Source organism: Saccopteryx bilineata, chromosome 8 (genome assembly GCF_036850765.1).
Source record: "Saccopteryx bilineata isolate mSacBil1 chromosome 8, mSacBil1_pri_phased_curated, whole genome shotgun sequence".
In the NCBI taxonomy this organism is placed as follows: domain Eukaryota; kingdom Metazoa; phylum Chordata; class Mammalia; order Chiroptera; family Emballonuridae; genus Saccopteryx; species Saccopteryx bilineata.
In genome coordinates, this window is record NC_089497.1 from 34,113,435 (window position 1) to 34,119,899 (window position 6,465).

At 44.0% G+C, this 6,465-nt stretch overlaps 1 non-coding gene across 1 annotated transcript; it reads left to right on the forward strand.

Annotated features, from left to right (window-relative positions):
• The first annotated feature begins 2,295 nt into the window (after window positions 1-2,295).
• Window positions 2,296-2,451, forward strand: LOC136312313 (U12 minor spliceosomal RNA). Its single transcript, XR_010726927.1, has one exon. It is a non-coding gene; the product is annotated as a U12 minor spliceosomal RNA (small nuclear RNA).
• Window positions 2,452-6,465: the final 4,014 nt, after the last annotated feature.

The following is a 6,465-nucleotide window of genomic DNA, read 5'->3' on the forward strand; positions in this document are numbered from 1 at the left end:
GAGGAGAGAGAGACAGAGAGAGAAGGTGGGGAGGAGCTGGAAGCATCAACTCCCATATGTGCCTTGACCAGGCAAGCCCAGGGTTTCGAACCGGCGACCTCAGCATTTCCAGGTCGACGCTTTATCCACTGCGCCACCACAGGTCAGGCCATTTTCCCACCCTTTTTGATGAGGAGTGGTGCAATCCCATCATGCCTCAGATAAGTGACTTTGTATCAGAGACTTCCCTATTTTGTATATTGGATTAAAGATTTTGATTTCTGCACTATAAGGTGGGGCAGACCGGGAGCTTGCTTTCTCAGTTCCTGCTATCACCATTGCAGGGGCCTCCCTGATCCTTTGCCCTTCATGGGAAAGGCTGGTTTTCTGCTTTTCCCTTGTCTTCTCTTGCCTGTCTTGGTGAGACACCAATAAACAGAATGGGCCACCATCCTCCGACTCCGCCATTTCTTTACCATCTGCCTGAATCCAATGGGAACCTGCATGTAAATGGGCATGATAGCGGCTCCTGGCCTTACAGAATTCAAAAATAAAATAGAGTTTTATCTTATACCTATGTAATCTCTGTGCCTCTTTATAATAGTTCTCTCTTCCTGGACTTAATATAAATCCTACTGTATGGCGAGGAGCCGCAATAGTGGCCATTCACATGCAGGTTCCCATTGGATTTGGGCAGATGGTAAAGAAATGGCGGAGTCAGAGGATGGTGGGCCATTCTGATTATTGGTGTCTCATCAAGACAGGCAAGCCACAAGAGAAGACAAGGGAAAAGCAGGTTTACATGAAGGGCAAGGGATCAGGGAGGCCCCTGCAATGGTGATAGCAGGAACCTAGAGAAAGCAAGCTCCCGGTCTGCCCTACCCCATAGGATCGAAATCAAAACCTTTAATCCAATATACAAACAAGGAAGTCTCTGATACAAAGTCACTTATCTGAGGCATAATGGGATTCCTCATTAGAGTGCACCGCCCACATCATGCAACAGTCAAGGATGTGGGGAAAAGCTTAGTCTTAAAACTAAGCCTTAGGCTATAGCAATCCAGCCTGCTTACAGCCTGCCCCCCACACCCAATGCAAACTATAAGCGAGCAAACATATATATCATATTTACAAACTTATTTGATCAACACCCACTTAGTCCTCTGTTTCTTTTCATCAGTGCATTAGCCCAGGACTGGTCACCTAGAACATTTACTAGCCAGGCTTCTATTCTCAGTGTGGCTCTTTTTGTTTTATTCTCATTGGCGACAAGTAGTTTTTACCACTCACTTTCTCCTATAAATTAAATTGCCTTTCTTCAAATTTTTTACTATATATACTAGGACTTGACTTACTCTCTCTTTTTATTTTAAATTTTTATTTATTTATTTTAAATTATTTTACAGGGACAGAGAGAAAACCAGATAGAGGGACAGATAACGACAGACAGACAGGAATGGAGAGAGATGAGAAGAATCAATCATCAGTTTTTCATTGAGACACCATAGTTGTTCATTGATTGCTTTCTCATATGTGCCATGACCGCGGGCCTTCAGTACACTGAGTAACCCCCGCTCCAGCCAGTGACCTTGGGTCCATGCTAGTGAGCTTTTTGCTCAAGCCAGATGAATCCGCGCTCAAGCTGGCAACCCTGGGGTCTCGAACCTGGGTCCTTCCGCATCCCAGTCTGACGCTCTATCCACTGCGCCACTGCCTAGTCAGGCTTGACTTACTCTCTTTACACTTCCAAAACCATAGTGGGCCTATTTGTAATATTGATTTATAATAAGAAATAGATATTTGGCCTTTGACCAATTCCCTGCACAGAGTTCCTAAAATTTTTGACTTTCTGAAGTTATTAGAGTGATAAAGTTGTCTTTCTTATGTTATGGGGGTAAGTTTTGGAAAGCTCCTAGGTAACCTGTGATTGGGGGATGGTTGCCAGGTGACCCAAACATGTGATTAGAAGATTTGGAACTTTTAGTCCTTCCACTCAACCTCCAAGGAGGAGAGAGGGGCTGAAGATAAAGTTCAATCACCAATGACCAAAAATAGGTCAATCATTCCTATGTAATGAAGCCTCCACAAAACCCCAAAGGATAGGGCGTGGAACACTTTGGGGTTGGTAAATACATGGAGATTGGAATGTTTAGAGAGCTTGGAAGCCTGCTTCCCTTTCCACATAGCTCACCCTTTATATCTCTTGCATCTGGATGACTGCTCTATTCCAGTAGATAGTGTCAGAATTGAGTTGAACTGTAGGATACCCAGCTGGTGTCCAAGAATTGATGGTGTGGGGGAAAAAAAACCCAAATTATGCCTTAAACTTATGAGTAAGGAAAATAATGATTCGGGGTGACGCCCAAATCCTCACTGCTAACGTGAGACGAAGACGAATTTTTGAGCGGGTAAAGGTTGCCCCTAAGGTGACCCGCCTACTTTGCAGGATGCCTGGGAGTTGTGATCTGCCCGTCCCTTTTATCTCTAAAAAGTAAATTTGTCAGAGGTTAGGAATAAAGGATTGAAAAAAAAAACAAAAACCCAAATTAGAATTAGTATCAGAATCACCCTTACTAATCTGATCATTGAAAACCAATGGAAACATTTCTCTTGTCCTTCTAAAACCCTCCCTTCTAAGTTTGTGTCAAGGTGTATGCTCTGTAAAGAGAAGCTATTTTTTTTTTACCATTTATCATTTATACCTAAATATTTAGAGAATTCTCAGGTATTTACAAAGTATTGGCTAGAAATGTGTAATTACTAATGGAGAGGTGAGAGAAAGAAAGTGAATTGAATTCGTTGCATGCTCTTGATTTGTTCACAGTTGTTTTTTTTATTTGGGGGGGGTTTCTTTTGTGTTTTTTTTTCTTCAAAAACTAGTAAGACACAAAGAATAGTGTGGGTCAAGTAACTTTGCAAATATGATATATGTTTGCTGGCTTATAGTTTGCATTGGATGTGGGGACAGGCTGTAAGCAAGCAGGGTCCTTATAGCCTAAGGCTTTTTAAAAATTTTATTTATTCATTTTAGAGAGGAGAGAGAAAGGGAGAGAGAGAGGAGAGACAGACAGAGAGAGAAGGTGGGGAGGAGCTGGAAGCATCAACTCCCATATGTGCTGTAAAGCCAGGAGGCACGGCCAGGGCCAGCATCACAGCCGTCTGGCCCATGCAGGTTCGCATTGGATTCGGACAGTCGGTAAAGAAACCATGGAGCCAAAAACTGGTGGGCCATAGTCTTTAATCTAGCTTGCACCCGGCGGGCAAGTAAAAATACACAATGGCTCCAAAACCCAGTCACATTCAGTGCTCACAAAGCTACTGATTTATCCGAGTTTCCTAGAATCAAAGGTTTCTAGCTCACCAGACTTATTCTCCTCAGTTCCCCATCTCCTTCCTTATCCCAGATACAAACTCTGTACAAACTGGCATCTCACTCAGCACTCCGCCATCTTGGCTGCTTTTCCTGGCCTTCTCCACGTGGCCTCCTCCCGCTGCTGGCTCTATTCTCTCTGCTCTCTCATGCTAACCTCAGGAACCAAGAGACAAACTCCCGCTCCGTTCCTATTTTATAGTGTAGAAATCCAAACCCTTAATCCAATATACATAATAGGGAAGTCTCTAATACGAAGTCACTTCTCTGAGGCATGATAGGATTGTACCACCTTACACCAAAAAGGGTAGGAAAGGCTTAATCCCAAAACCAAGCCCCAGGCTACAAGGATTCTCCCTGCCTTTAGCCCACCCCAACACACATTAATATCACCTGGGCAACGGCCTCTTTAACAAAGTGAGCATAATACATTTTATCTGCCCAACATGTGCCTTGACCAGGCAAGCAGGGTTTCGAACTGGCAACCTCAGCATTTCCAGGTTGTAAGGCCAGGAGCCGCCATCGTGGCCATTCACATGCAGGTTCCCATTGGATTCGGGAAGACGATAAAGAAATGGCGGAGTCAGAGGATGGGGGGCCATCCTATTTATTGGTGTCTCACCAAGACAGGCAAACCACAAAAGAAGACAAGGGAAAAGCAGAAAACCAGCTCTTCCCATGAAGGGCAAGGGATCAGGGAAGCCCCTGCAATTGTGATAGCAGGAACTGTGTGTCCAAGCTCCTGGTCTGTCCCACTTTATAGTGTAGAAAACCAAAATCCCTTAATCCAATATACAAACAAGGAAGTCTCTGATACAAAGTCACTTATCCAAGGCATAATTGGATTCCTCATGAGAGTGCACCACCCAGATCACACAATCAGTCAAGGGTGTGGGGAAAAGCTTAGTCCCAAAACCAAACTTTAGGCTACAATGACCTGGCCTGCTTATAGCCTGTCCCCCACACCCAATATAAGTCACAAGCGAGCAAACATATATATCATATTTACAAACTTATTTGACCAGCACAGGTCGACGCTTTATCCACTGCGCCACCACAGGTCAGGCAGCCTAAGGCTTTTAAGACTAAGCCATTTTTTTTTTTGTATTTTTCCGAAGCTGGAAACAGGGAGAGACAGTCAGACAGACTCCCGCATGCGCCCGACCGGGATCCACCCGGCACACCCACCAAGGGGTGATGCTCTGCCCCTCCGGGGGGTCACTCTGTTGCAACCAGAGCCACTCTAGCACCTGGGGCAGAGGCCAAGGAGCCATCCCCAGTGCCCGGGCCATCTTTGCTCCAATGGAGCCTCGTTGTGGGAGGGGAAGAGAGAGACAGAGAGGAAGGAGAGGGGGAGGGGTGGAGAAGCAGATGGGCGCTTCTCCTGTGTGCCCTGGCCGGGAATCGAACCTGGGACCTCTTGCATGCCAGGCCGACGCTCTACCACTGAGCCAACCAGCCAGGGCCAAGACTAAGCCATTTTAATACTAAGATCTTCTCAACACTAAGCATTTCCCCACACCCTTGACTGTTGCATGATGTGGGGTGGTGCACTCTTATGAGAAATCCCATTTATGCTTCCGATAAATGGCTTTGTATCAGAGACTTCCTTATTTGTATACTGGCTTAAAGGCTTTAATTTCTACACTATAAAATAAGGGAGACCAGGGGCTCTCTCTCTGTTCCTGCTATTAGCATTGCGGAGGAGAGGCAGCCAAGATGACGGAGTGCTGAAGAAGAAGCCAGTTTGTGCAGAGTTTATGCAGGGAGAAGGAGATGAGGAATAGAGGTGATTAAGGCTGGTGAGCCTTTGATTCTAGAAATACTCGGATAAGTCAGTGGCTTTGGGAGCCCTGAATGGAAAGGGAAGTGTTTTCACACTGTGTGTATTTCTCGCCCGCCAGGTGCGATCTAGGATTAAAGGTAATGGCCCATCCGTTCTTGGCTCCATTGTTTCATTATTGTCTATCCAAATCAAATTCGAACCTGCATGGGCCAGGCAGCTGTGATGGTGGCTGTGGCTAATAGCTTTACAAATAGTATAATATAAGGTGGTAAAAAACAAATGTCACTAGCCTCCAAAATCATCTTTAGTGAAATTTAATTTTTTGTAGGAAATTATTTACAATAATCAGAAGGAAAAAAGTTATCTCAACTCTTTAAATGCGCATACCTGACCTGGCTATGTTGTCACATACTGATAGTATAATGTTTTAGTACAGGGCAAAGGTTCCTGGCCAGAATTTCTGGGATCCTGAGTTCTGAGCTCAGATTCTAAACAGCGAAGTTACTTAACGTGCTGTCATTGCTGTGTCACTGCCTGATGATGACTCTTCCATACTGAAGATGCAACACTCGTCTGTTCTAGATAACATTAAATATCTTTTCCTCTGGCTGAATGTTTTTATTTTACCTCTTAGAGTAAGAAGTACCCATTATAGTGTTCTGGTTCATGACTACACTGTATGGTAAATATCATTGGTATAGTATGTATCATCAGTTGTAACAAAAGCAATCATGATCCAGATGCAGCTGGAAAACTCTTCCTTTAAAGAACTAGGTAAGCTGGCCTAACATGTGGTGGCACAGTGGATAAAGCGTCGACCTGGAAATGCTGAGGTCGCTGGTTCGAAACCCTTGGCTTGCCTGGTCAAGGCACATACAGGAGTTGATGCTTCCAGCTCCTCCCCCTTCTCTCTCTCTCTCCCTCTCTCTCTCCTCTCTAAAAATGAATAAATAAATAAATAAAAAGAACTAGGTAAGCTGGATTGAACTCCCCTTCCCTAGATTTTTAAGAACAAATGCTGTCTCCAACCCATTATTTTGAGGAGCTTACATTCTTAAGTTTCTGATTGAAAGCTTTTGCTTATGCTAAATTATTTCACTCTAAAAATGGTCTTGTCATTTTATATGCACTGTATTTGGCTTGAGCAGAACTGTGTACACTGCTGTATTAATTTTCTTAAGGAAAATGTATCTGAGAGTAGGAGACTTTATTCAAATTTCAGGAAGATAAAGGAATTTATGTTCAAATCAGGCCTACCTTTCCCTCTGACCAAAAAAGAAAGTGAATAGTTTATTGTCAGACATTTCTGGTGAGCAAAGTGGATAAGAAT